The sequence below is a fragment of the Desmodus rotundus genome, chromosome 1 (assembly GCF_022682495.2).
Source record: "Desmodus rotundus isolate HL8 chromosome 1, HLdesRot8A.1, whole genome shotgun sequence".
In the NCBI taxonomy this organism is placed as follows: domain Eukaryota; kingdom Metazoa; phylum Chordata; class Mammalia; order Chiroptera; family Phyllostomidae; genus Desmodus; species Desmodus rotundus.
Window position 1 is genome coordinate 30,702,766 of NC_071387.1, and position 27,866 is coordinate 30,730,631.

At 45.2% G+C, this 27,866-nt stretch overlaps 1 long non-coding RNA gene across 1 annotated transcript; it reads right to left on the reverse strand.

Annotated features, from left to right (window-relative positions):
- LOC123479708 (uncharacterized) lies at positions 1-26,929 on the reverse strand. The gene is made up of 3 exons (XR_006655419.2): positions 26,775-26,929; positions 5,664-5,714; positions 1-668 (listed from the first exon to the last, which is right to left on the reverse strand). It is a non-coding gene; the product is annotated as an uncharacterized lncRNA (long non-coding RNA).
- Positions 26,930-27,866: the final 937 nt, after the last annotated feature.

The window sequence follows — 27,866 nt, forward strand, 5'->3', positions numbered from 1 at the left end:
GCTTAAGAGTCCAGCAATAGCCAAAGAATTACATGGCTGAGGCATTCGCTCTGTGTATCTCCTTCCGTTCTGTATGGTAGTAACATGTGACCAGTTCTGCCCTTTCTAGAATGTGTGTTCCTCAAAGGCAAAAACCAAGTCCCCAGCCCCCTCACACAGCCCTTGCACGAAGAAGGAACTTGGGAACATTTGCCGAACAAATTAATAAAATGGGATATTTGAAAGCACAGCACAGAGAATTCAGTTTCCGGAAATTAAATGGCAGTCACCTGTCTACCCTCTCCCAGTTTGCTGGTTTCACAGTGGCAGCTGAGTTGCTGTGAATCCGGCGAATGTCCAGGGTCCCTCTCCGCAGGAGCCAGCGAGAGGACTGGCATCTAGCAACTGGCCAGCAGAGGGCAGGGTGGTCTAATGGATGGAGGCCCAGAGGGTTGAGCTTGGCTCCATTCACCCAGCAAACAGACTCCCAGAACCGGAGTGCTGCTGACTGCAAATTCTCTGAGAAAACATGTAGTCCAACTCCTCTTTGTACAGATGGAGAAAACTAAGGTCCAAGCAGGAAGAGATTTGCTCAAGCTCACACAGAGAACTGTGATCCAGAACTCCAGACTCCATTCCCTGGACCAGTTCTAGTGCTGCCTGCATGATCAGTCTCCCTGGGACCAAACCTGAACAAATGAGGACAAAAGAGCTTAGCAATTCAACATAAGGCTTTTAAAGGGCACCTTCCCGGTTTAACTCTATGCACACACTTTATACCCTCTTTGGCCTAGTGGTGCCACTTCCAGAAATGAACTCAGATATGCACGAGGATGTTCATTGTGGTGTTGTTCACAAGAGCGAAACTGGAAACAACATAAATTCCAACTGTAGGGGGCTGGCTTAGTAAATGATGGCATATCTTTTTTATGTTATGGAGTAGTGCACAGTCATTAAAAATATTTTTAGTAGAATATTTATAAAAAATGTTCGTGATAGAAAACTAGAGAAATAATACATATAGTATGTTCCTAAATTATAAAATTTAGATAGACAGATAGATAGATAGTCTGTCCAGAAGAAGTCCAGCCATTGTTACCATAATGAGAACAGCTTGCATGACCTCGATGTAACCTGGCAGCCAAGGAGAGTGGACTGGAATGCGCATGTGTGAACAATGGTGACTTCACTGTACTAGTCAGTGGGGGTGGTAGATGCTGTTGAGTGAGCATGAGTACTGTGTGGCTATTGCATTCAAAATGATTGAGCCAGTAGAGCAACAAATCTGCATCAAATTTTGTATCAAGCTTGAACATTCCTCTGCAGAAACTATTTGGATGATTCAGAAGGCTGCAGGCAAATGGTGATTGGCAGCCTCATCATGACAACACACCCACTCATGCATCACATCTCATGCAGAGTTTTTTGGTGAAACATCAAATCACCCAGGTGACTCAGCCCCACTACAGCCCAGATTAGGCCCCCTGCAACTTCTGGCTTTTCCCAAAACTAAAATCACCTTTGAAAGGCAAGGGATTTCAGACTGTTGATGAGATTCAGGAAAATATGACAGGGCAGCTGATGGCAATTGGAAGAACTGTGTGAGGTCCCAAGGTGCCTACTTTGAAGGAGACTGAGGTGTCATTGTCCTGTGTACAGTGTTTCTTGTATCTTGTATCTTCTTCAGTAAAGGTCTCTATTTTTCATACACATGGCTGGATACCTTCTGGACAGACTATATATAATGTTTATATATATAAAGTCCCTATATTAAACATTATATACATTATAAACATTATAAATATAATGTTTATATATATAAATATTATATATATAAAATTGCCTTAGGCCTTGTCCTTGGGCGAGGTGGTCCTGCCTCGGGCCCCATAATTTCGGGTGGTCTGCGTTTCATAAGCGCACACACACCGTCATTACAGGAGGCATGGGCACTTCTGTTACTTGAGACCTGGCGATCAGCGCTGCACGGCAGAACCCTAGACATCACTCTGCGACTGACATCGAGCAAGCCCCGGGAAATGTGTCTCCCTCTCTTGCCCTCTGTCTGTGAAACAAGAGAGGACTGAGTCCCAATGGCATGACACCGTGTGGACTGTCCCGCTGCCGCTGTCATTGGAGACGGACACTGCTTCAGAGGACAGGGAAGACTGGAGCAGTGGATGTGCTTGAGTAAGAGAAAAGACAAATTAATTTGTCAAATACTTCCTCTCGGATAGCATGAAATGCAAGCTTCTCTTGCATAACAAAATAGCGTCTCCCAGTAGTGCCAAGTGTCCATTTCCTGGCTTTTCTCCCTGTCCTCCTTCTGGTTGCCGAGGAACTCACTAATTAGCACAATGTCTGCAGCAGCTGCACGTACGTAACAGCTGAGGAATACCTTGCAGTAGCACATAATTTATTTTGTTCTTAAATCTGTGCATGATGTGTAGGTCTAGACAAAATATGCACAAAGCATGATACCAATTGATAACTAGATGTACCCCTTAGCCATTAAAATAGCATAGTTTTACTATTTTCAATATTTAATTTAATTTAATCGTGTTTAAAAATTAAATAAACTTCAGCCTCATTGGAATAATATTGTTCTAAATTTTAATATTTACTAATTGTCATTTGAATTTTGCCTACCTTAATAATTTTGAGTATTATTTAAGAAGAAAATAAGTTTTAGAAAAATTATTTAAATGTTCAATATTTAAACATGTTCTGTGGGACTCCAGTAGAACTCTTGCCCTGGGCCTCTCAAATGTAAGGGGTAGGCCTGTGTTTAAAAAAAAGATTCTGAGAGAAAATACACCAGAGTTTTAAGAAAGGTTGACTCTAGATTGTGGAATTGCCATGATTATTTTTTTAACTGTATTCTTTTCCTTTGTATTTTTCCAGATTTTCTACAATGAAAAACCATCTTATCCCGTCAGAAAAAACGCCATGGTTAAGTGTGTGTTTTCAAGTGTTGCCCCGTCATCAGGTCAGCTCTCCATCCCATCCCCACCAGGCCCTGGGGCAGGTTTGTAATTCGGACCCCGCTCCCGCAAGCACCCCAGGTTTCCCGCGGGAGGGACCCTAACCGTGGCAGGTGCTCAGCCCACTCCGAGTGCTTCCCCCCTCAGCCATTATCGGTGTCAGTTAACCAGATACCCCTGATAAAGCCGCCCCTGAATCCCCCGCGGGCTGCACTCTCTCAGGCTGTGGCCTTCCCCACTCCATGCTGCTTCGGGGCACAAGGTAGAAACTGGCACCTTCCCCCGGATTTAGGCTGACCAGATCTGCCCCACGGGCCGAAACAGCCCACACCTGACCTCCCAGAAGTCACCTCTGGAAGATGCTCAAGCACACTGGGGTGGGGGCAAGTGCTATTTTGGTTTATTCATCGATCCTTGAGCCCAGCAGAGGGATCTCCCCATGTAGGGGACAGACAACGAAGGAAAACCCTGGGTTTCTTCTTAGAAAACAGCGCTGGGAACAGAGAGGTGAAGAAGGCAGGATGTTCTCACTAGTTCCCATCCAATCCCCGAGGAGCCACGTGACCTCTGCAGCTTCCCCCCCACATCCCCCACAGGCAGTGAGTGAGGGCTGCATTTCCTTGTCAGGCCATCCAACTGGTAAAAATGTTTCCTAGAATCGGGGGAGGAGGCCTTTGCCGCCCTGTAACCTAGGGGTTCCCCAAAGGGCCTCAGAGAGTGCCACCGATGACAGGCGCTAGGTCACAAAGCAGCCCTGTGCAGACGGGAACCCAAGAATTGTCTCTTCCGGCACTCCCCAGGGCCCGAAACTGCCCCTCCCACCTTGACGTTTTACATTGAACACAGGGTACCTGCTACATCAGCCGAGGAAACATACTTACACTTCAGGGTTTTTAGAAAATTATCACACCCAGAAGCTTTTCCTGAGCTGCACACTGAGCAAAGGCAGAGATGGCAAAGCCTGCTTCACCACTGCAGCCTCAGTGGTTCCCAGCATGCTACCTGGTGCGCTGATTCTAAGGTGGGCATTTTCTCACATTTCCACGTCTTCAGCAGTAGGCTATGATTTGCGATCAACCACAGGTCCAACTTTAATTGACGGCACTTTTTTCCTTAGTAGATCAATCATTATGCATCGACCAAATGATGCATCTCAGATTCACTGAAATACGGTGAGATATGGCCGGAGTGGCTAGAACATATTTGTCAAGTGAATAAATGTGCCAGGCACTGTGCTAAGGTTCTACGTGCATGCATGCATCACTTCATATACTCTCCCTAAAAGTCTTCCCAGGAAGGAAGCAATATTATTCCCACTTGACAGACCAGGAAATGAAAACGTAGAACGATTAAGACTTTCCCAAGATCACACAGTAATGCTGGGGCCAGAAACGGCCTGCAACCCTGGATAGGCAGAATCTCTGCGGTAACCACTGAGCGATCCAGCCTTCCCAGGAGAAGGCAGTTCCCTTGTTAACAGGTAGGGTGACCAGCCATCCTGGTCTGCTCTTGTCTGAGGGGTCTCCCGGAACATGGGACTTGCAGTGATAAAATCTGGGAAGTCCCTGACAAACCAGGATGAACAATCACCCTGCCACCAAGTTCGAGAGCCCTCCGTTTTCCCTGCTCCTGTCTGTCTGCTCCCTCCACACGGCCTCCACCTCCTCCAGGCTCTGGCCCTGAACAGGCCCCTAAGCCTGTCAGGGATCCTAGGGCTGAGACCCTCTCTGGATCAGCGGCCCCTCCACTCTTTGGTGCCAGGAAGCTGTCCGTGTCCCGCCTTCCCTGAGTGCGGGCCACCGAGGAACACTGAGCCCAGATGTTCACTGGACCTGCTGGGCTGTTCCAGCAGCTGAGTGCCCTTTGGCCGGGTTCTTGAGGCTTCATGGAAATTACACACCAGGCTATGGCTCCTTAAATCCCATTTCATGCTGCTACATGGATTTGACAGGAAGTGTGATGTTTTCAGGTCCCGGGAAGCTGCTAATATTAGCACCTTTGGACCCAAACTGGAAGGCTCCTTTCCTGTGAGAAGGCTTCCAGCTCCCCAGACTGAGGTGGCAGGAATCCAGCCAAGGCCCAAGTTTGTTCAGAAGACCAAGTTGGCATTGGGCAGTGCTTCCTGGGGTGGAGTCGGGGGGGACCCTTCCTGAGGTTCTTGTTACCATGAGCACTCCTGGTCTCTCACCCAAACTTGACTCATCAACCCCCAGGTAAGGAGCCCAGATGTCTGAGCCTGAAATAAACTCCTGCAGTTGGTTCTCACACTTGCTACAGGTTATGAAACACAGCAGGAGACAGTTTCAGAAAATCTCACGGCCCCTGCCTCATGTCACCTCACTCCAGACCCTCCTGAAGCTGGGCCCTCATTCAGGTGAGTCCAGGCTCCTTGTGCCCCAGCCACTGGGACTTTTGATCCCAGCTCCTTCCACTGGGCCTATCACTGCTGTTTCCCAGTTGGACAGGAGGCATTAAGTAGCTCAGTTCCCACTCAGGGGCAACGGCAGCAGCCTCTGGGAAGCCTGCAGTCACAGTTCAAGAACTCAGGGGAGCAGCTACGCAGAGCAGAGCGGCCACTACGTTACTCACCACACACAAGCATCCTTGGTGGCCCCTCCCTCCAGCTTCACCAGGAACTGGGCTCCCACTCTGTCTGCCCCAGCCACACAGGCTGCCACCCTCTCCCCTCTCCCCTCTCCTCACCTGGTAGACTCCCAGGGCTCCCTCAAGGGCATCGTGGACTGTCTGGTGGCCCTGGTAAATTTTACATGAGAATGAACAGAGATACATGTCACCCCACCCTGACCACCCTCCTTAAATACAGGGATGGGACCTGGAGGTTTTGTTCTCCAGTATATCCTCAGTACTCAGTACAGAGCCTGGCGCAGTGTAGGAACCTAATAAATAATTGAATAAACGGCTCTGTAAATAAATCCCCACATGACCCCATGAAGCAAGAGCTATTATTATCCCCTCTTTCACAGCTAAGGCACTGAGGCACAGGTGAAGGAAGTTACATTGCCCACCTACCAATTGACACAGCAGAACTGGTTCCTATTCTGCAGGTCCCAACCCCCACACTCTTACCCACCGTGGCGCTCCCACCTCTGGGAGCAGGCAGGAGCAGACAGACCTGCGTCCGGTTTGACAACTGGTTTGCCATCTGTCCTAAGACAAGAAATCTCTGCATTTGTAAATTCTCTCTCCTGTTCCTGGTCCCAGACTTTCCTTTCTGCTTCTCTTTCTTTCTTCTCTCCCTTCTCTCCCTCCTCAGATCCCCCCCATCTGTTGTGTCTGCAGACTGATCATCACCACGGCCAGTGAGCCCTTAGAGAGAACTTCTCCAAATAAAAGCTGAGTTATGCCAGAGACAGAAAAGCCCAGCACCGTGCCCAGGAAATTCACTAGCCCAGGTAAGTTGGGGAAAGAGGTAAATAAATATTGAAAAGAATTAGTGCTTTTTTCTTTTAAAGTCTATCTTTAATAGGAAGGAAAAATAAATTTAAAAAAATTAAAACGGTTCCTAAAGATGAAAAAAAGGTATACTTGGAAAACTTGGAGAAACAGATATAATAATGATAATTGGAAACTGGCTCCTACCCTTTATAGCAAATTCTGATGAGAAGCATCCTAAAGTGTAAACAGATTTGAACAATAAACTCGTTGAACCATATACAATTATTTCTGGAGAGAAATGGATGAGCGGTTGGTTAGACAAATGGAAGAGGTGTGAATGATTCTTAACACTCTGATCTGGCAAAATGGTCCTTGGAAATTAATGGAACAAAAAATTATACCGGGGAAAAGAAGCATCATCAGGAGAAAGCACTAAACATAGGAACCATGAAATGAAAATGCATTCTTATGAATAAGAGGATTAATGAAATGAATTTAAGAAAAGGTCAAGTTGGGGAGAATATCCGATGGGCTGCAGCTCCACAAAGCCCCTAAATTTACTGTGGCATTTAAAGCACAGGACTTTGGAAGTACAAAGTCCCTGAGAATTATCCATTCCATGCTCTTTTTCTATTGATGAGGAACCTCAGATCCAGAGAGGGTGAGTGACTTGGCCAAAGCCACACAGCAATGTGGGTACCAGTCTTTATGTTGCATTAATGCCACCTGTGGATCAAGGGAAGCTGTGCTTCCATCTTCTCTAAGCTGTGTTTAGTGGCAGATGCTACACTTCAGAGGGTCCTGACAGGTAGGGGACAGTCCCAAGGAGCTAGCTCAAGAGTCTCCACGCAGAGAACATACTTTCTAGGGTCAGAGAGGCCTGAGCTCAAATCTGCATTGTACCACTTGCCAGCTGTGACCTTTCAAGTGAGCCTCAGTCTCCTCATCAGTAATATGGGGCCAACATCACCCACTTTGCAGAATGAGACGTGATATCCCAGGAAAGGCACCTAGTACATGGTAGGAACTAGATAAAGGATGCTAATGTTGGAGGCGTGAGCAGAATTCATTGCCTTGAAATTCTAAAATTATCCCCAAAGAAAAAAATGTCATAAAAAGAAATAAAAGGAAAACAAAACATCATGACAGAAGTAGAGGTCTGATGGAAAGAAATCAGGAATGGAGTGTGGCCCGAAGATTGTTATCTTTTCTCCCAGAAGTCACCTGGCCTGGAAACAATATGGGTGCCACCTGGGGAAGTGCTGGCATCTCTTTCCCAGCACGGTTCTCGAACTGCTCTTGAGGACTAGGACTGCCCTTCCCCAGGTCACGCCCTTGAGGATCCCTCTACAGAACACTGCCCCCCAAATGAATCCCCTCTGCAGGGGACTGCAGTTCTTTGTCAGCCCCGCTCTCCCCACCCACCACTTGTCTGGGTGTGTGGTTCAGGGAAAAAGGACAAGAAGGGTCCTAGGAGGAGGCTCCACTATCCTCCACGGAGGGGCACCAGGGAGGCACTATCCCCCTGGGGCTGTTTCTGGAGCAGTGTTGTAGGAGCCTCTGCCTACAGATTTGTGGAGCTCACGTTTGGAAACACCTGTGTGATTCCTGAGATCTGCAGCGCTGTGAGCTGACGCCACTGAGCAGGACCCCTGGTCGATCCTACTTGCAAGGGAAAAGAGGAGAGCGGCCTGGTTATGGACTGATTCTTCTCTTCCTATGAGAAGCCTAAGTGTGTTTAGCTAGAATTATTTCCATAAAATAATACTAGGAGGAGCTCTGCACAGACTTGACTTAAGAAGTCCCCATCAGCAGACAAGACAGGCTCAGGCACTCCAAACCAACACCATACAGCCACAGCTCTCTAAATCCTTCCGATTCAGCTCCCTGTTTAAACAAAACAGCAATAACATCCAAGTTCAATTTCTGCCATGTTCATAAAGCCTCCCCAATCCCTCTATCGAATCGACTCCCTCCTCTAGCTCCTGCGACTCTATGTTGACCACTGTATTTCTGGAATTTAGACAAGACCACATGTCGTGTGGCCACAACCGAGGTCAGGCACCACCTTTCCCTTTATTGCCAATGCCCTTAGCTGCACCTAGTTGGGTACCTGGCACATGGCCATGGTTCAGAGCATTCTTGGAATTATATTAAATGAAGCAATTATGGGGCTGGGCCAAATGGACTCAAAGGCCAAATTTTCCAACAGTGGTTTTATTGTTTTTATAGCCTGTATTCTTTGAAGGGAAATCCAAGGTAGTTTATACCAAAGAACTTAGAGTAAAGGGTAATAGACTCTGTGTTCATGGGCTTGGCAGTGGCTGGAGAGCTGGCATCCCAACCCACGGAGCTGCCTAAGGGAGACGAAAGAGGCTGTTCTTTGGTGATTGATGGACCCAAGACCAAACTCAAGCTCTACCTTGGGCTTCATTTCCTTCATTTGTAACAAGAAGATAATAGTATTTGCCTTGCAGGATGGTAGTGAGATTTCAATGTAATCATGTGCAAAGCACCTGGCTCCCAACAGGCCCGGAAGCACAATAGTTCTGTTCTCCCGTCACGCCTTAGAGAGACCCGAGACAGAGCAGGCCTCGGGCTTTAGAGTCCGGCTGACTTGGGCGACGTGAGAAAGCTCCCTGCTCCACATGCGCTTGTGCGACTTTGAGCAAGTTAGTTAACATATGCAAGGTCTGTTTCCTCGTCTATAGAATGAGGAGAATAACCAGCACCTACTTCATTGGGTTTGAGGGAAGATTAAATGAGACCAGTGAAATGCCAAGAACTGCCTAGAACTTACTCAATTCTAAACAAGTAGTCACTATTATTTTGCTCTTCTTTAAGTTGGTATGAGGCATCTACCAGGCCCAAAGTCAGGGTGAGGCTTTGTGAGGGCTCTGTGGACTTGGGGATCCTGGCTGAGAGGACCTGCCAAGACCACAGGGCAGAGGACATGGCAGAAGCCTCTGATCTGGTCAGCTCCGCAGGCACCATTAGTTGGGCTGTGGAGATAGATGCCTCAGAGGCTCAGAGCCCCAGGGGGTAGAGAGATTTACCCCCAGGGGGTTCCAGGGCAGAGAGCTTTAAGGCAATACTTTTCCTGGTTCTCAACTTCCACATGAATTCCTTTCTAAAACTGACCTGCCTGTGCTGAAAGCATCGTTTCAGTTTGCTGGTCTCACCTTTTCTTCGGCGATCCCCCTTCTTCTACTGCACAAACACGCTGCGTTGTGTGTCTTTTCACCCTGAATCTTAGTAGGGCACATGTCCTGCTGAGTCAAAGCTTCTGGGGCACCAAATAAAGGGACAATTCCACAGATGGCATTCTCAATGTCACCTTTAATCACGGCACTATAACCACCAGTCCCCAGATGCAGGGCTACCACACACAGTTGTGAGAGGTGTTCACCGCATCATTCCAGGGGTTGCCATTTACCTCACAGTCCCTGCCACTGGCTCTCCCTGGAGTCTTGTAGTGCGAGGCTGTAGGAGGTGGTCCTGGCCCTATCCATCTCAGTCAGAGAAGCATTGCCAATAAAATTTAACTATTTAATAATTATTTATCAATATTTTCAGTGCATCCATGTTATTTTTATCAAATTTTTCTTACCAACAGTTGAAATGATAACTCAGTCCAGAAGAATATTTTTAATTCTTAGAGGCTTATGGTCATAGGAAATAAAAAAATATTCAATTTATATACATTTTTTGTTGCAGAGAAGTATGATAGGAAAATCAATAAAAGACTTTCAAGCATAAAAATACATTACATTAGAATTAAATTCTGTGGGGGAAGTGGATTGGAAATACAATTTCCTACTGTTAAATAAGAGCTCATTCATGTATTTTTTTAAAAGGATGGTGGCGGGTATCAAATTGCTATATTTGTATGTTATTGGGCACATTTAAAACAGTGATGTGAGAGTCTTATTCTACAATTTCTATATTTATAACACACCAGACATTACATCTTTTCCTATTATTTAAAATTGTTTAAGATATTCTAGATGTCAACTTTCAAATGCTCAAGAAAGACATAGATTTTCAAAATTATTTTAGGAAACATTGAGCAAAAATGGTAAACCCCACTGAAGCCAAGTGCTTGGGAGTAGGCAGCCTGCCCCGGCAAGTGGGTGCGCCGTCTCCACAGTAGAACACACCCCGTGAGGGGGGCTGGTTCTTTGCTTTTCGTCAGGCTGAGCTCAGTCTCAGAGGTAGGGACGGTGCTCTGTGGGAAGGGAGGTTTTTGGCTACCGGGTGGGGTTTGCCTGCCTGTCTCTTGTGATTCTTGTCCTTGCCACAGAACTTGGATTTTCTTCTGGGTGACCTTGGGCGAGTGTTCCCCTTGCTTTGGGCCCAGCAACCTGTCTATCAGAAAGGTGCAGGGTCGGTCCGACCTCTTCCTACTCAGACCCTGCATGCTCAGGTGGCCATTTGGGGCTCTGGTTACTCCTCCACCAAGGCTGCCTCACTGAGTGCAAAGCCTTTAACCAACTTGCATGAATAAACTTTTAGAAATATAGATAAGATAGTCAAAGCCTCCCTCTTCAAGAAATTTTAAAGTTTAATTTCACATATATTTAAAACAACTTATAGAGCCCTGGCTGGTGTGGATCCGTGGATTGAGCACCAGCCTGCGAACCAAAGGGTCACCTGTTCGATTCCCAGTCAGGGCACATGCCTGGGTTGTGGGCCAGGTCCCCAGTAGGGGGCGTGTGAGAGGCAACCACACATTGAAGTTTCTCTCACTCTCTTTCTCCCTCCCTCCCCCTCTCTCTAAAAATAAATAAATAAAATCTTTTTTAAAATTAAAATAAAATAACTTATATACAACATATTAATATACCGGTGTGATAATTATAAATTTATGTTAATTGAAATTCATGTATTAAGTGTTAATTAAATTAATGTATTAATTTTCAGTTAACATACCAATATAGTCTTATATGAGTTACAAGTGTATTTAGAAACATTGTTTTCTTCCCAGGCTCACATTTAATTCATGAAACAATTATATTCATTCTCTTCCCATACATCGTTGGCACTGGCATCTTCGTCACCACGAGAGCCACTGCTCGAGTCATCTAACACAGCTTTCCAGAGTGCCCATCTTCACTTCCATCTCAGTTATTTAGGACACAGGACGCTGTGCATCTGTGGACGATGCTGTCACTGGAAATTATACTCCCAGCCCCAAGTACCCATTCTCTATTCATGAGCTCTGCAAAGTAACCACTTAGTGTATTGTTTTTTAAAGGGATCTGTAAAAGGCTTGTTTACAGCATCCAACACTTGCAATAATAAGGAAAAATGACTAAATCTGTGCTCCATGGTTTTGTCTCCATTTTTGCTCCAGTAAGTGACCTTTATAAGCATTTGAAGCGCAGCATTGATAGAAGTTATTGGGAGCTAATACGTCATCCTCAGATAGTGCTTTGTGGGTTAAAATCAAGTGATTGGGAGTAAGCCTTATAACATGAGAGACTTAGCAAGGACTTCAATGGAAGGCAAATCGCTCTTTTCTGAGAGATAATGGGCGAGTGGCTGGTGGAGGAACAGTAGCATGTTGGAGTCTGGCTAGATTCTAGACCCTCCCTCCCAGGTTGGGGCTTCATAGGGGCTGCCCTCCGGGCCCTTCTTTGCAATCTCCCCCAGACTGCCCCAGCAGCACGACTGAGGTTTGAGTTGGGGCAGAGGCTGATGGCAGGGCTGTAATCCGGACCCGGACCGGAGGCAGAGAAAGAAAGCCACGTTTGCCTCTTGTGGCCTCTGTACAAACAGCGGCTTCTCTGCCCCCCTGCTGTCTCCCAGCCAGGCTGTGAGGTGGGTGTTTCTCTGTGAGAAAACTGAAGCTCTAGGCATTTTTCAACTTCATTTATAGACATGAAAACCTGACCAATAATTAATCTCCAAGTTTACGCCCAGAGGCTCAGAGCTGGCTTTGGAGTTAGACATCGTGGGTTTAAATCCTTGTTCTTTCCGTTAGAAGACATAAGTCCAGCGGTGAGTCACTTGATCTTTCTGGGCTTTACTTGATCTCTGAGAACATAATAAAAAGAAGAACCCGCCACTCCCTGGGACCACATAACTTCCCCTGGACAACGAGTGGCCACACTGGTTCTTTTTGCACATGTGAAATGCCAGAAAGAAGATAGTAAACTGGCCACCCGCCCAGACATAGTACCAGTGATTCAGGCCGGGATGTTGGTGTGTGACAAGCATCTTAAAAATCATTTTTGTGGCTTGTTTCTCTTATTACAATAATGACACAGCGGTGCCCAAGAAAACTACAATCAACTCTAATTCCCAGGGAAAATATTGGTTATTTTGGTATACATCCTTCTAATTCTTCGTTTGCTTGCAATTCCTCTTTTAATCGCAAGCACAGGATCGTACTCTCCATTTTGTTTTTCACTTGCTTTTCTCAGTGCCTGTGAACATCGTTCCATGGCATCGCTCCGGTTTCCAATCATCCCCGTGGTCGCCAACGTTCTGTCCAGTGGTTCTGCCATTGGTTTTCTAAGCTCACCACTGTTTGGAGGCTTTTGGTTGGTTTCTAATTTCTCCCGTTACAACAAGGCCTGTCAGAATTTGACAGTGTGTAAAGCACTTGCTCCCATCACTTTGGATCTTTTCATTAACTTAGACAGAGAGAATGTGATCATCATTCTTTCCATTTGACAGATGGGAAAACTGAGGCTCAGAAGAAAAAAGTGGCTTGCCCAAGGTCGGCAGCTGGTAGCGCAGCTCCCAACCTGAGCCTTTTAGGCCTCCCTGCTGGCCAGCTGCCTGACACGACACTCCATTTTTCTTTTCTTTTCTTTTTTCTTCACAGAACAATGTGATGAAAGGATATTTGTGCCTCTTCTGCCTCTTTCTCCCCAGGAGCATCTGGGCTTTGAGGGACCACTTAACCCAAACCAGACACCCTGACCTCCCGATCCGCTCCTCACACACTGCGGTTTTATTGTGATCATTGTAGTTATTGGTACTTGTTACTTTCTTGTTTATTTACTCATCTTTCAGGGATTCTCCGTGGAGCAGAACCAATCCCCAGTGATTAGAGGCAAGGCCTGGGTTGTCTTAAATCCCTACGACACTTGAATTTTAACCAGACATCTGAGTGGGTCAAAACCATTTATAATGATCTCAATCCAGACTAGAACTTCATCTTACACACGAGCATAAACGAAAGTATGCTTGGTGTAATTCACACTGACTTTTCCAGAAATGCAGCCACTACGGGAATTGAAAGACTATTTTACTTTCTTCATTTTGGAGTTTTCGCGTTTCAGAAAACGACACCATCAGCGACAACGCTGTTGCTGGGATGTTAGTCGCCATTACTACTCTTGTATCAGTCGGCATCTGTAGCTGTCACAGTCAAAGAAAGTCTCAGTGTACCTACCAATATCTTTTTTAGCCCTTGTTTCAAATTCTCAAAGACAAAGAGAAAATGTTATCAACATTCAGTTGGCTGTTATCTCTTTTTTCTTAAATTCAAATATTCATTATAAGTAAGCTTAAGCATCTGAATGTTCTATGATGCTTTCTGGTGTACTTGTGAGCAAACATTTGAATATTAAAATATATTATTTTATAAAAAGTACTTTCCTTTTATTTCTCCATTACATGACAGTGAAAATGCTATATTTATTATTTAAATTATGTGAACAAGTAGAATATATTATCTGTGAATTTAATTTCAGAATGATCAAGGAGCCATCGGAAAGATTTGAGTTACCAAGGGGCCTTTGGGTCCCACCGTGTTGACAAACCCGGGTGTGGTCTGTCTCCCCCACCAGAGCACCTGCTCCGCAGAGGCACGACCTGGCCTGCCAAGTCCCCAGTCCAGCCCCAGCACCCGGAAGAGTACTCTGTAGAGGCCAGTTGAATGAAGGAATGATGGAGCTTTCCAGGCATTGTTAAAAATTTGGGTGGGGGAGATATTCATGGGCTGAGTCAGCCTTCGACAAGTCGATTAGGTAACATTTCTGAATTTCTTTATCTCCAAGTACCAACTAGGATGGGAAGCCTAATCTGCCTGGATGTTAAGAAGATTCAAGGAGATCACAGATCTGAAGACCCCCAGCAGAGTTCCTGGCGGGAGGCAGGACTGAGGGGTGCTGAATAATTGATTGCTGCTATTGTTTTTGTTGTGAGATTTCTCAAGCAGTAAACCGTAACTCTCTATTTTCAGCTACCTGGCCCTCCTCTCTACTCAAAATGTGATAGTCGTTATTAATACATTTTCCTAAGAACCTCCTATTCCCATTTATTTATTTCCTCCCCCTCCCCCACCCCAGGCTTGAAGTACCTTCAATAATCTCCCTCTAATTGGAAATCGGGGCTGACAGGCTAACCTTCCTCTCCTCTCCCCAGTTCTCAACTTGATCCTGCCTCTGCCAGATGCAAACGTCCCCACCTCTCCAAGCAGAATCCACAGGCCAGGAGGGTACCGCGGAGGCCAGACTCACTGTGGGTGCCACGGAAGGGCAGGCCCCCCCCAGACTTCAGCTGCCACACGGGGTGTGGACCTGGAACCTCTGCCAGTTCACCGTGATGAAATGCCACCGCCCCCCGGGGAGCCGTCCCCAGCCTTCCACAGTGGCTTGGCGGCAGGTTTATCACACTCGCTGAGAGAAGACATAATCAATTCCCCAGCTGGCACTTTGCGCTGAATACCCACTTTTTCAGCTTGATAGCAGGACTAAATTAGTTATTTAGCAACTAGGCCCTAATTTAGAGCGAGCGAGAGCCTTGACAAGGATCATTGTTCAAGGCCATCCCCCCTTTGCCGTCAGATGGGAGGCCCACAAATCCCCAGAAGGTGATAAATAGACAATTAGAAAATAGATATATTTGGTTAGATCTACAAGGCTCCCCGGCGCTGTCAGGCTCACAATGAAGGGGCCGAAGTAAATTGGTGGCCAATGAACGCCAGCTGCACGGCCATCCGTCCTGCAGACACTCAGCCATATGTGGCCATTTACAGGCCATCCTGAAGAATAGCTCGGACCAATAAGACCAGAGGGAACTAAAAATACTTGACAAAGTTGGCTGCTCTTCATTTAACAAGAATAAAATATCTAATGGGGTGTAATGGAGGCCATCAATCACCTACCGCCATTCCCGGCCGTAATACCATACTTTTAACTATTAATGCAACTTTTTTTTTTCTCTAATAAGTGAGACAGGCACATCCGCTTTGTACACAGGGTGGATGTTTGCGGAGTGAAGATGAATGGGAGATTCGGGAGAGCTGTGGCAAAGGATAAATTCCAGCTTAAAAATAGAAAGGGATGGTGGGAATGTAAAATGGTGCAGCTGCTGGGGAGAAGAGTATGGAGGTTCCTCCAAAAGCTAAACATAGACTTGCTTTGTGATCCAGCAATTCCACTCCTAGGTGGATACCCAAAGGAACTGAAAGTAGAGACCCAAATAGATACCTACACACCGTTATTCACAGAAGCATTGTTCCCAATAGCCAAAAAGTGGAAGCAAACCAAGTGTCCATCAATGGATGAATGGATAAACAAACATGTGATGTATACATGCAATAAAATATGATTCGACCTTAAAAAAGAAGGATTTCCTACACCAGGATGAATCTTGAGGACATTACGCTGAAACAAATAAGCTAGGTACAAAAGGACAAACGCGGAATGATTCCATTTGGGTGAGGTCCTTAGAATACGTGAATTCACACAGACAGAAAGCAGAGTGGTGGCTCCCAGGGGCTGGAGGGAGGGGGAATGCGAAGTTATTGTTTAATGTACAGAGTTTCTATGTGTGATGATGAAAAAGTTCTGAAATTATACAGAGGTGATGGTTGTACAACACTGTGAATGTACTTAAGCCATTGAATTATACACTTAAAAATGGTTAAAATGGTCATTTTTCTGTTATGTATATTTTACCATTTTTTAAATTTTTTAAATAGGAAAGAGAGAGCAGGCAACACATTCAGAACCTGCTCAAATGGCAAACACCACATTCAGTGGGTAGGACCTGTTATTTCCTGCAGGGTAAGGTTGTCCAGCCCATCTGCTTCTTTCAAGGCCAAGAAGCAGCTGTGAGCCCTCCTCGTGTGGAACAAAGTCCTGGGCTCTGTAGCACACACACGGATCAGTCTGGGCTTGCCCTCAGAGACTTCATTCCGCTGTTTGAGAAAGCAGACATGTGCACAAAGAACACACAGAACTGCAAAGAGGCAGCATTTGGGAAGTGGCGTAGGAGAGGGGCAAGGTGACCTCAGCACCCTAAGGAGAGATGCGACCCGAAAGAGAGGCTATGGCACTGGCCATGAAAAGCCCTTGAGCTGGAGCACAGAGGACAGGCAAGATTTGCCCAGAACAACATACAGTGAAGGTTCTCCAGGCAAAGGAACGATTATAGACAAAGGGAAAGACACAGGACAGCCTTCCCTATTTAGCTGGAGTGGAGGGTACGTGAAGGGGAGTAATAGAAGATGAAGGGGAAAATGAGGGTGGAGGTAGTCAAGGAAAGCCTCCATTCATTAGTTGTTCATTCATTCTACAAATATTTGTTAATTATTATGATATGCTAGATACTGGGACCTGTGGATGAGAGATATAGGTATAGTAAAGGAACAGGAAGACTGGCCCAAGTTGGCCTACACAATAAGGAAATGGACTGGCTCACACAACCAAGTCAGAGGTGGAACAGGTTCCTGCATTCGTTGATTCAAAGGATTGCCCATGCCATCACATATCCAAGACCTTCCATTTTTCTTTCTTTTTTTTTTTTAACCCTCACTGGAGGACATCTTTTCATTTTTCATTTTTCACTTTGAGAGAGAGAGGAGAGAGAGAGAAACATTGATGCAAGAGAGAAGCATCGATTGGTTGCCTCGCCTATGCATATATGCTCATGGACCGAGGATCAAACCCACAACCTAGGTAAGTGCCCTGATTGGGAATCGAACTTATGGCACAATGCTCCAACCAACTGAACCACACAGGCTAGGGCTCCAGGACCTCTGTCTGTAGTAGAGACTGGATGCTCACTGACCCATTTTATCTTTTTCCAAAGCACACGGTGTGCTAGAGCACATTTCCCAGCCTCCCTTGCAGTTAAGTGTGGCCCTATGAATGACTTTTAGCCAATAGAATGCGGATGCGAGTGTGGACCACCTCCAAACCTGGAGCATAGAAGCCTCCCAGGCACAGTCTTCTATCGTGTCTTTTCTCATCTGCCAACCAGAACTGGAGGACTCCAGGGTCCAGAGCATGGCAGAACCACCTGGAGGAAGGAGCACGACCCCCTGAATTACCACATGCATTAGTTTGCAAGGGATGACGGAACAAGGCACCACAAACTGAGGGGCCCTAACAACCGAAATTTATTTTCTCACGGCCTGGAGGCTGGAAGTCCAGGATCAGGCTGTCAGCAAGTCTGGTTTCTCCTGAGGTTCTCTCCTGGTCTTGCAGATGATACTTTCTCCCTGTTCTCAAATGGACTTGCCCTGTGCACTCACATCCCTGGTGGCTCTGTGTATCCAAATCTCCTCCTCTCATAAGGCCACCAGGCAGACTGGATAGGGCTGACCCTAATGGACTCACCTTAACTGAATCATCTCTCTAAAGGCCTCCTCTCCAAATAAGAGGCACGTTCTGAGGTACTGGGGGTTACAGCTTCAATGAATGAATTGGGGGAGACACAATTAAGCCCATACGATCACATGAAAGACCTTTTCCAGAAGCCTGATAGAAATTTACACTATCAAGAAATAAACCTCTCTTGTGTTAAGGCGCTGAGATGTGGGGGTTGTTTGTTAAACAGCTAATGATAATTACCCTGATTAATCAACTGTTAGTCTGCTCTGCAGTTAGTAGTGAGCTTCAGCCTGAGGCTGGTTGAAAGATGGCTGCCGGGAGAATCAGGGCTGTCTGCTTGCTTTTTTACACCCATTGGGAAATTGAGAGGCATTTCCAGAAGTCCTCCAAGAACAGCGAGTACTCTCCTTTCCCAGAAGCCCCTGTCAAACCGCCCCTCACATTTCATCGGCCAGGAATGGGTCACATGCCCATGACCAGTCCCCATGACTAGGGAATGGAGTTAGTCTGATTGACTTATATAAGCAACATGAGTCAATTTTCCCCTGAGCACCTGGCTATGTGAGGGAGGAAGGGGTATCTGAATAAAATACAAGAGGAAGAACCGATGTTAGGAATGCAAGCAACATCTGATCCAACACCTCTAACAATTTTCTCTTCATTCTACAGCTGCCAGGGGCCAGAACTCTGACAAGCCCAACCTTCTGTGGGCAATTTTTAAAAGCACATGTAGAATATAAGGACTAGAAGAGACTTTTGTGTTCATCTATTCTAAGCCAACCCCTTTATTATGTGGAAGGTGAGATCCAAGGCCACCAAGGAGTCAATGGTGAAACCAAGACTAGAACATAGGGGTCTGACCCACACACCCAACCTTCCCTCAAGCTACCAGTGGGTCCCATTCCTTGCTGCTCATCAGAAATAGCTGGGGAGATTCCCAGCAATACAGCTTCCAGAGCCTGCCCCAACCTGATCAAATCAATCTCTCACCCTGGCTGGGTAGTTCAGTTGGTTACAGCATCCTCCTGATACACCAAGGTTGTGGGTTCTATTCCTGGTCAAGGCACACACAAGAATCAACCAGTGAATGCATAAATAAGCAGAACAACATATCTATGTCTCTCTCTCTCTTTCTCCTTTCCTCTCTTTCTAAAATCAATAAATTCTTTTAAAAATTAAAAATCAGTCTCTGGAAGTGGAGCCAGAATTCTGTGTTTTAAAAAATTTCTTTCATTTATTCTACTTTAAATACAGCGTTGGGGACCAGAATACCATACTTTTTCTAGAGAAATCATTCTAATATTCCAATTTGCCTTAAGAACAAAAAGTCCTGTGAATTCAGTTAATCTAGGAGTATTTTTAAGTCACTCCAAAAGATGAACCTTCTCTGGATAAGTCATACTTTCTTGTGGTCTCAGTTTCCTTGGCATCAGATGACACATGAGTTCCTGACCCCTCTAATCCCCAGAGCTACTGTGAGGTCCAAATGAGATGAACGGGACGTGAGCATCCTTTGTAAACTGTTCAGCACTGTGTACAGTAATTTGTCGATCCATAGCTGCTTCCAGATCAGCTAAGAAACATTTCAGGGATCTCACTAAAGGCAGCTCATCCATATAGCCCGAGCCATCAGTCTGAAAGGCCCCATGGATGGGAAAGTCAGGTCCCCACAGACGGAGACCAGCACCTGTCCTCAACCCACCACCCACTTAAGGAGTCTCCCCCTTGGCCACTGCTGCTTTCATGCATTATTCAGTCACTAGAGTCACCCTACAGTGGCCCTGATGGTGTCCTTCACACCGTCTGAGAATGTCTCCAGGTAGGGCAGACAAGGAACAAGAAGCAGAATGACTTTGAAAACACCTACAGAGTGCAGATGAGCCAGGTGCTGTGGCAGCGTGGGGGAGGCAGGAAACGTCTGAGTGGCGGAGGGGACGATGGCAGCTGCAGAAAGTCGGCCATCGAGTTTCATTGTAATGTTTGCGGCTTCGGCTTTTTGTATTCTTTTCCCGCATGCGTATTTGGGGTTTATTGAAGAGGTTCCTTCTGTTTCAGTTTTTAAAGCACATTTATGCCTCTTAACTCATTTGATCCTCAAAAACATCTTGTACATTAATAGGTTGTTTCCTTCTACCTGAACCTGGCATGCTCTGCTTGTGTCCTAGCTCCCCAAGTCTGAATACAGCTCAGTCCCTCTGCTCACTGTTTCACATACAATTATGAACCCAAATGCCCTATGTTCCCTTTCTTTTTCCATCTGACTCATGCTCAATAATTAATTCATTTAGCAAGTTATATTAATTAGGATGCACAGGAAGCAGAAAACCAACTCAAACGACCTTAAGCAAGAAAGAGAAAGTTAATGTAAGGATTAAAGAGACTCTCACAACACCCAAGAATAGGAATGTGGTTGAGGCCCAGGTGCAAAACCTAGAAGCTCAGTCTTGATGATCACCCTCTTCGCCACCTTCTCTGGCTGGGCTCCTATGATTCTCTCTCTCTCTCTCTCTCTCTCTCTCTCTCTCTCTCTCTCCCCCCCTCTCCCTCTCTCTCTCTCTCTCCCCTTAATCCCAGATCAGTCTTCTCCAGTTCTCTGGTTCAAAGAGAAGGAGATATGGTACCAAATAGTTTCTGACCTTTGCCTCTTAGGTTTATAACCACTGAGAAAAAAAGATATCTGGCCTTCCTTCTATCCTGAAATTTAAATGCCTCAGGTGAGGTCCCGGCTGGTGTGGCTCAGTGGGTTGAGTGCTGGCCTGCAAACCAAAAAGTCCCTGCTTCGATTCCCAGTCAGGGCACATGCCTAGATTGCAGGCCAGGTCCCCAATAGGGGGCATGCGAGAGGCAACCGATCACTGTATCTCTCGCACATCAATGTTTCTCTCCCTCTCTTTCTTCCTCCCTTCCCCTCTCTCTAAAAACAAATAAATAAAATCTTTAAAATAAGTAAAAGCCTCAGGAGAGGCTTACTGGCCCAGGTACCCACTCCTGGGCCAGTAAGTATAGAATGGAGTGGAGAAGGCAATCCTAGAAGACGGGGGATTAGATTAGTGCTGGGGAACTAAACCCAAGGTGCCATTACACAAATTCCCCTATACTTCACCATGTGTGAGGCATTCGTTCACTCAAATATATGGACTGAGCACCTACCACGTGCTAGCCACTGTGACAGACGTGGGAAATAAAGCAGTGAACAAGACAAACCCTGCTCTCAGGGAGTTTATGGACTATCTGGCAAGACAGACAACACGTAAGTATACCCTACGTATACCCCATAATGTATGCGATTGGGGTGTTATAGAGGAGGGGGGCAGGATACACGTGGATGAGACGTCTCCCCCAAGGAAGTAAGACTGAAGCTATGACTGAAGGATAAGTAGCAGTTACCTAGAAACTCTACTGAGGACTCTGGGAAATGTAAAGATGAAGACCCTGTTTTCAAGAAATGTCAGCCCAAGAGCTCAGTGTTTCCTGAAGAGTTCTGTAGGACACTGGATGCACTGCATGTTAATAAGTTTCTGGTTTACAAAAATGGTCCTGTGGTCAAATACATTTTGGAAATGCTGGGTTGGACAAAGTCCAGCTCATCCTCTGCCTTTCTCTTCTCTTTACTGCAGAACTTGTTCGAGATTTTAACACGCCAGGGGCCCAAAAAATCTCCAAAGAGATTCTCCTTTCCAAGAAGACAAAACTTTGAAGTGACATCTTCGTGGGCAAGCACAAGCGCTGTCAAAAAACCTGTACAGACCGTGAGAGACCTGCCCAAGGACACACAGCTCATTAGTGATAGAATCTGGACTCCACTGACCTTCCTACTGGCCTTTTTCTCCCCCATTTTCCTTGCACGATTAGGTTGTAGATGCACAATAACCACTTTTCCAGCCTCCTGTATAGCTATGGATGGCCATGTAGTCCATTTCTGCTAGTAAGATGTTAAGAGAATTCTGCTTGAAGGCTGTGGAAAAGACTGCTCCTGATATAGAGACTTAACAGAATGAGTTCTCTCACTGCACTCCCTTTCTGCTTTTGAACTCTGTTGACAGAAGACGTGGTGCTGTGTGCTCTTGCAGCTACCTTATGACCATGAGGGAAGACACTCCCACACCGCAAGTGCAGTAGAGCATAAAGCAGATGGGAATAGCCAGAGCCCTTGATTACACTGTTAAATTGCTGGACCAATGCTGTGACCATCCATCTCTGGACTTTTTGCCACGAATACTACTTAAATGAGATAGTTATATTATTTGCAGCCAAAAAAGAAAAGAAATCCTTACTAATTCAATTCTCAACTCTGATAACCCATCTTGGGCTTTTTAAATACAAAATGTCTTTGTGTTTAACATTTTCCTGGTAGAATGCCTCTTAGAATAGGAATACCCAGATTTCACAGAACATACATATCTTTCAGTATAATATCTCATTTTCATGAGATTTTATGTCGATATTATGTCAATATAATATCTCTTTCAATATAATATTTCATTATATTGAATATATATTGAAATATATATTGAATAATATATTGAAATATATATTTGAATATGTTGAAAGATATGTATGTATTATATTCCTTTTCATAAAGAAAAACATTTTTCAATTCATTAAAAAATTATCAAACTCATTGCGACATTATTTACAAAACAATGTATAAGAAAAGTTCCAAGTTATATGCAACTATAACTGGTGGACCTTCAGAATCAAATGCAAACTTTTGAAAAGCACCCCAAGAAACAGCCAAAGGGAGGTGTGTTTCAGAAGGAGCTGGCACTCAAAGAAGCCTTATCGCTGTGTATAAACAACTGTTAAAACCCCTATTTATACTTTAATGACAGGAAGGGAAGCTGTAAGCCTTTTTTACACCCAATTATGATCATTTGCAACTTAAATGCAGGCATTCAGTTTCAGTTATGCTTTAATAAAATTTGATTGAGGGTATTGGGTTGACATGTAACACACTGACTTTTTTCTATTTAAAATACTGAAAAACTGGCTCCCAGTTAGTATTTGTGTGCAAAACGTCAGGCATGGATTATTGAAAGTACAGGTGCCTGTAATTTTATGTGGCCTGAAAACTGACTTTGAATTGTCTTACAAATATCTTCACTGAACTATATAACTATACTCCTCTTGCATTAAGAACCAGTAAGTTGGCTGTAGTAAGAGTTTTTGCATCTTCTAGAGAACAATGATTACACATTTGTTTCCCACTAAGTTCCACACCACGGAGCCACGGGATTGGTTGTGCATCAAACCCTCAGAGGTTTTTAAAAATATAGATATATATGTCCTACCCCAGATAAATTAATCTGAATCCCTGGCCCTGGCTGGTGTGGCTCAGTGGATTGAGTACCAGCCTATGAACCAAAGGGTCACTGGTTCGATTCCCAGTCAGGGAACAGGTCTGGGTTGCAGGCCAGATCCCCGGTTGCGGGCAGGTGAGAGGCAACCACATGTTGATGTTTCTCTCCCTCTCCTTCTCCCTCCCTTCCCCTCTCTCTAAAAATAAATTTTAAAAATAAATAAAATCTTTAAAAAATAAGAGAGAATCTCTGGAGGCAGGGTTCGTGCATCAGTATTTTTTAAACTCCCCAGGTGATTCTTAAGCGTACTCATGTTTGAAACCACTTCTCTGAACAACAAATTCCTCCAAGAATTTAGGAGTAGGAAAAACATTGATATGTCCAAGAATTAGGAAACCCACTACTAGTTTCCTTTTCTTCTTGGCTACCAGGAATCTCAATCAAAGTTAGTTATAATATAACTCTCCTGTGCCTGGTACTTACTGCAGCTAGTTCTTTTAATTCTTCAGATGTCCAGATGCTGCATTTTAAAAAATCTTAATTCCCTTGTATTGCAATAAAATTCCAAATCTTTGTGTGCTCTCATCAGGCCTTTTACCTACTCTGACCAACCGTGGTAGTGTACGTGTACATAACCACACACACACACACACACATGTGTGCGTGCACACACACACATGCATGCACACCAGGGGTTAGCTTACTCCAAGGAAGTCACACCTTCTGCTTTTCACTTAATCTTTGTTTCCCCTCCAGAAGTCTGATTGCCTTAAACATGTTCTACAGTGGTTAAAACCTTGACTAATCCAATTTTCTATGAATCGGGGCCATCAAATTTTAATATCAACGAACTTTTTGTGGCTAAAAAAATTGTTAACTTTGGGAACAAAATATATGGCCTCATTTATGCCTGATTTCATCAACCAGTTAAATTTTTTTGTGTTGTTCTTTCCATCAGCTCTGACAAAGTGATATGGAATTAGACACCCTGTGAACTGTTTCTTTGCTCTGATATGTGAGCTGCGCTTCACTAGAGGGAACAAAATAATCCACTGTCATTTCTGGTTTTATCATATTCAGTTTTGGCAGAGAATTCATTCACTCTTCACCACATAGTTATTTATGTGCTAAGATCTCGCATTTTTGCATTCCCCGGAGAACGCACCATTAAAACTCTTAATGTGACACCTCATATTTTTAGTACACTAGAAAATAGTTACAATTTTAATTTAAATTGAAATGACTATGTAATAGCTGGACAAATCAGTTTGAGATCCCCAGAGCTCTTAATTGTAATTCTCCATTGTTTTCTATGCATAAATTTCTTTTCCAAAGTGCTCATTCTGAAATACTCACTCATTGCTTTTCAGCTGCTCTATGCTCAATCTGAACTCCCTTATTTGATAATTTTCTATGGTGAACAACTTCATGATTAAACTTTAATGTTAAATATAAATGGTTGAACTAATAAGCTTATTAGAGCATTTAGAAGAGAAAGAGAATTGGACATTTAAGGAATGACGAATTTAAGTATCAAGTGTAAGAATAGAAGAGATATTCAATCTGGCCAAGAACAAAGCAGAAACATAGGTTTTGATAGATACAAGACGTGAACGTCTGTCTGCTCCAAGCAACGGCAGACGAGCCTCTAACACGATGGAATTCAGGGCTGGATGGCGTTCTGAGAGGATCCAGTATAACCCACTCATTTTACAAATGAGGAACATAAAGTTAAGAAAAGGGAATGATTTTTTCAAAATCAACAATGGATTAGCCAAGACCAAGCCAAGAGAATTGGAAGCGAACGAAAAGAAGGGGGAAGGATCCTGCTAACGGCAACCAGACAGCTTCTTTTCCCGAATCCTGTATCCACCAACACAGGCAGCAGTCGGAGCAATAGCTGATGCCGTCGCCTCCCACGGTGCTGCGGGTGTGTTTCACGGCATATGATGCTTGGGGTAAAAACAAAAACAACACTCGAGCTACTGTCAGGTCAGGTTCTATTTTAACCTGACGTGGCAATATTATGAAGTCGAGAACGTCTCCAGTAGAAAACTGGCGTAATGCTTCTCAAACCGTCCTCAAAAGGTCTGCTCAGCCTCTTTGAATATCCTTAGAAGCAAGAATATCTATTCTTCCAGTTCATGTCACAGCCCCAAACCCCAGGACACACACATACACAGTAAGGGCCTAATGAAAGCTGACTGCTGAGCTACCCTTCTACTTAATGAAGATTTAAATCACCTAGAAAAGTCTTCAACAGATTCTGGCAAATCTGGGGTCCAGTTCACCTGCCACTCAATACCTGTCCTTGTGACTTTGATCGAGTCCGTTCACCACACTGGGCCTCAATTTCCTGACTCGAGATTGAGGAAATAGGCCTGAAGGCCCTCCCTTCCAGCCCTCGTTAGTAGTCTATGACTTCTAATACCATCCCTTAACTCCGCCTTCATGTCCTTCACTGGACGTTTGTTTATAGGGCATCTTGGATAGGCCAGACTTCGTGGTTGGCAGTGGGAATAGCGAGTGAGTAGGACACTGTCCCTGCCCTCCAGGGGCTCCATGAGATGAACAGTATACACTGGGAACAAAACAAAAGAGGTTATAGAATAAATATGAAGTTTCTCACATGGGCATTTAAGCGAGTGGTCATGCCGTTGTCCAAAAGGATAAAATGACCGTGGAATGTATCATTCAAGCAAGGACTTTTTTTTACAGTAAAAGGAGGGATTAGTAACAATTATACTTGGACAATAGGCTTAAACTGAGACTATTCCAGGCCACGTGGGGTGTAGTCCCCATAAAGATGGGGGCTATAGGGGAAAATAAAGTTTAGGGGAATAATAACATTGGGTCTAGGTACCTTGCCTTTTAGGTGCCTCTGGAACATGTAAATGGAGCTGTGTAGTGGAAAGGGAGACACAGCGGTGGAGCTGAGAGAGATCTGGACCAGAGATACATGCAGATTTGGGGGCCGCCATGGGCCACAGGACCGATGAGGACATCCAGAGAAATGTGAAGTAAGAAGAAAACACTGAAGGGGAAGGCAGAGGAAGAAGCTAAAAGGGAGACTGAGCGGAAGTGGTAGGGAAACCAGATGAGAATAAACCAAAAGCAGAGCGGGTTACAGATGGAGGAAGCAGTCGGCAGTGTCAGGTGCAGGAAGAGAGAACAGAGTCTTTGAACGCAGCACCAGCCAGTCGGCGGTGGCGGTGCTCTTACCTCTGGGTGGCTTCCTCCACAGCCACGCTCTAAAAATCCCCTTTAGGCCGCAAGATTTCTCACCTGCCTCTTAAACCTAGTCCCATCTTCCTGGAGTCTATTTGCAAATCTGAAAAATGGAGATGCTCTCTGAAAACTACAGAGTACTTTTTAGAGGATCGAACAGCATCGTGGATGTGAAAAGCACTTTGCAAACTGAAAATACCATATTGAATTCCTCTCTCTCTCCCCCTACCCAGCAGCCTTTCTGCCTCCAACAATTTCTCGTCTTCACTCTCCTTCCCTCTGCCTTCAGCCTTCACCCTCACCAGTCTCACCTGTCTCGCCTCCACTTCTCAGTCATTCTTCTGTCTTCCTGACATCAGGCTTCTGCCCCACCAAGCTCTTGAAGCTACCCCTGGTCCCTTCGGGACAAATCCAATGGTCTCTCCTCTTTCCTTAGCCTCCCTGACCTCTCTGCAGCATCAACACTGCTGCCTGTCCCTTTTTCAAAGGTCTCTTTTGGCTTTGATGACTTCCTGTTTCCTCTCCCACCTCTCTTCAGCTCCGTCCCCTGATCTTCGGAGCTGTGGTTGACAACAGCTGCAGCTTGCTCGGGGCTTAGAGCTAGGCACACAACCCGGGGGAAGGGGAGATGTTGGAGCCATCTTCCCCTTTCTAAAGCCAGACCTACACTTGATTTTTCTATCAAGGAACCCCTGAGGCTCCCACTCCATAAAGTAAAATTTAAATACTAGATTTTCCTGTCAAGAACCTCATAGAATTATTCCCTCTCAGGATTAGAAGGGAACCTCAAGTGATTCAATTCAAACATCACCTAATCCTCATAACCACTCCCCAATGGTCCCTGTTGAGGGACTCTCCTGTTTTGCTCTCTCTCTTTTCTTAAAGACTTTATTTATTTATTTATTTTTTTTTTTTTTTATTTTTAGAGAGAGGGGAGGGAGGGAGAAAGAGAAGGAGAGAAATATCAACATAAGAGAGACTATTGATAGGCTGCCTCTCACACGTACCCTGACCGAGGGGACCTGGCGCATCACCCAGGCGTGTGCCCTGTGCCCTGACCAGGAATCACACCAGTGACCTTCCACTCCGAGCGACCATGCCCAACCAACTGAGCCCCACCGGTCAGGGTAGGACTCCCCTGCCACTGCTGCTGCCGCCGCCACCGGAGCGCTGCAGGCACAGGGAACTAGTGGCTTCCTGGGCAGGCCTCATTCCTTCCCAGACAACTGAGAAGACAGTCGTGCCTCATGTCGAACCCAAGCCCACTTCTTATTATACCCATGCACTTGGTCTTCCTTCTGCCCAACGGGTCCTCCGGGAAAGGTCAAATCCCTCTTCTACATACCTTCAGGTTTTAGAGATGCCCGTCACCCCTCCTCTTCCTCGGTCTCACCTTGGGAAAG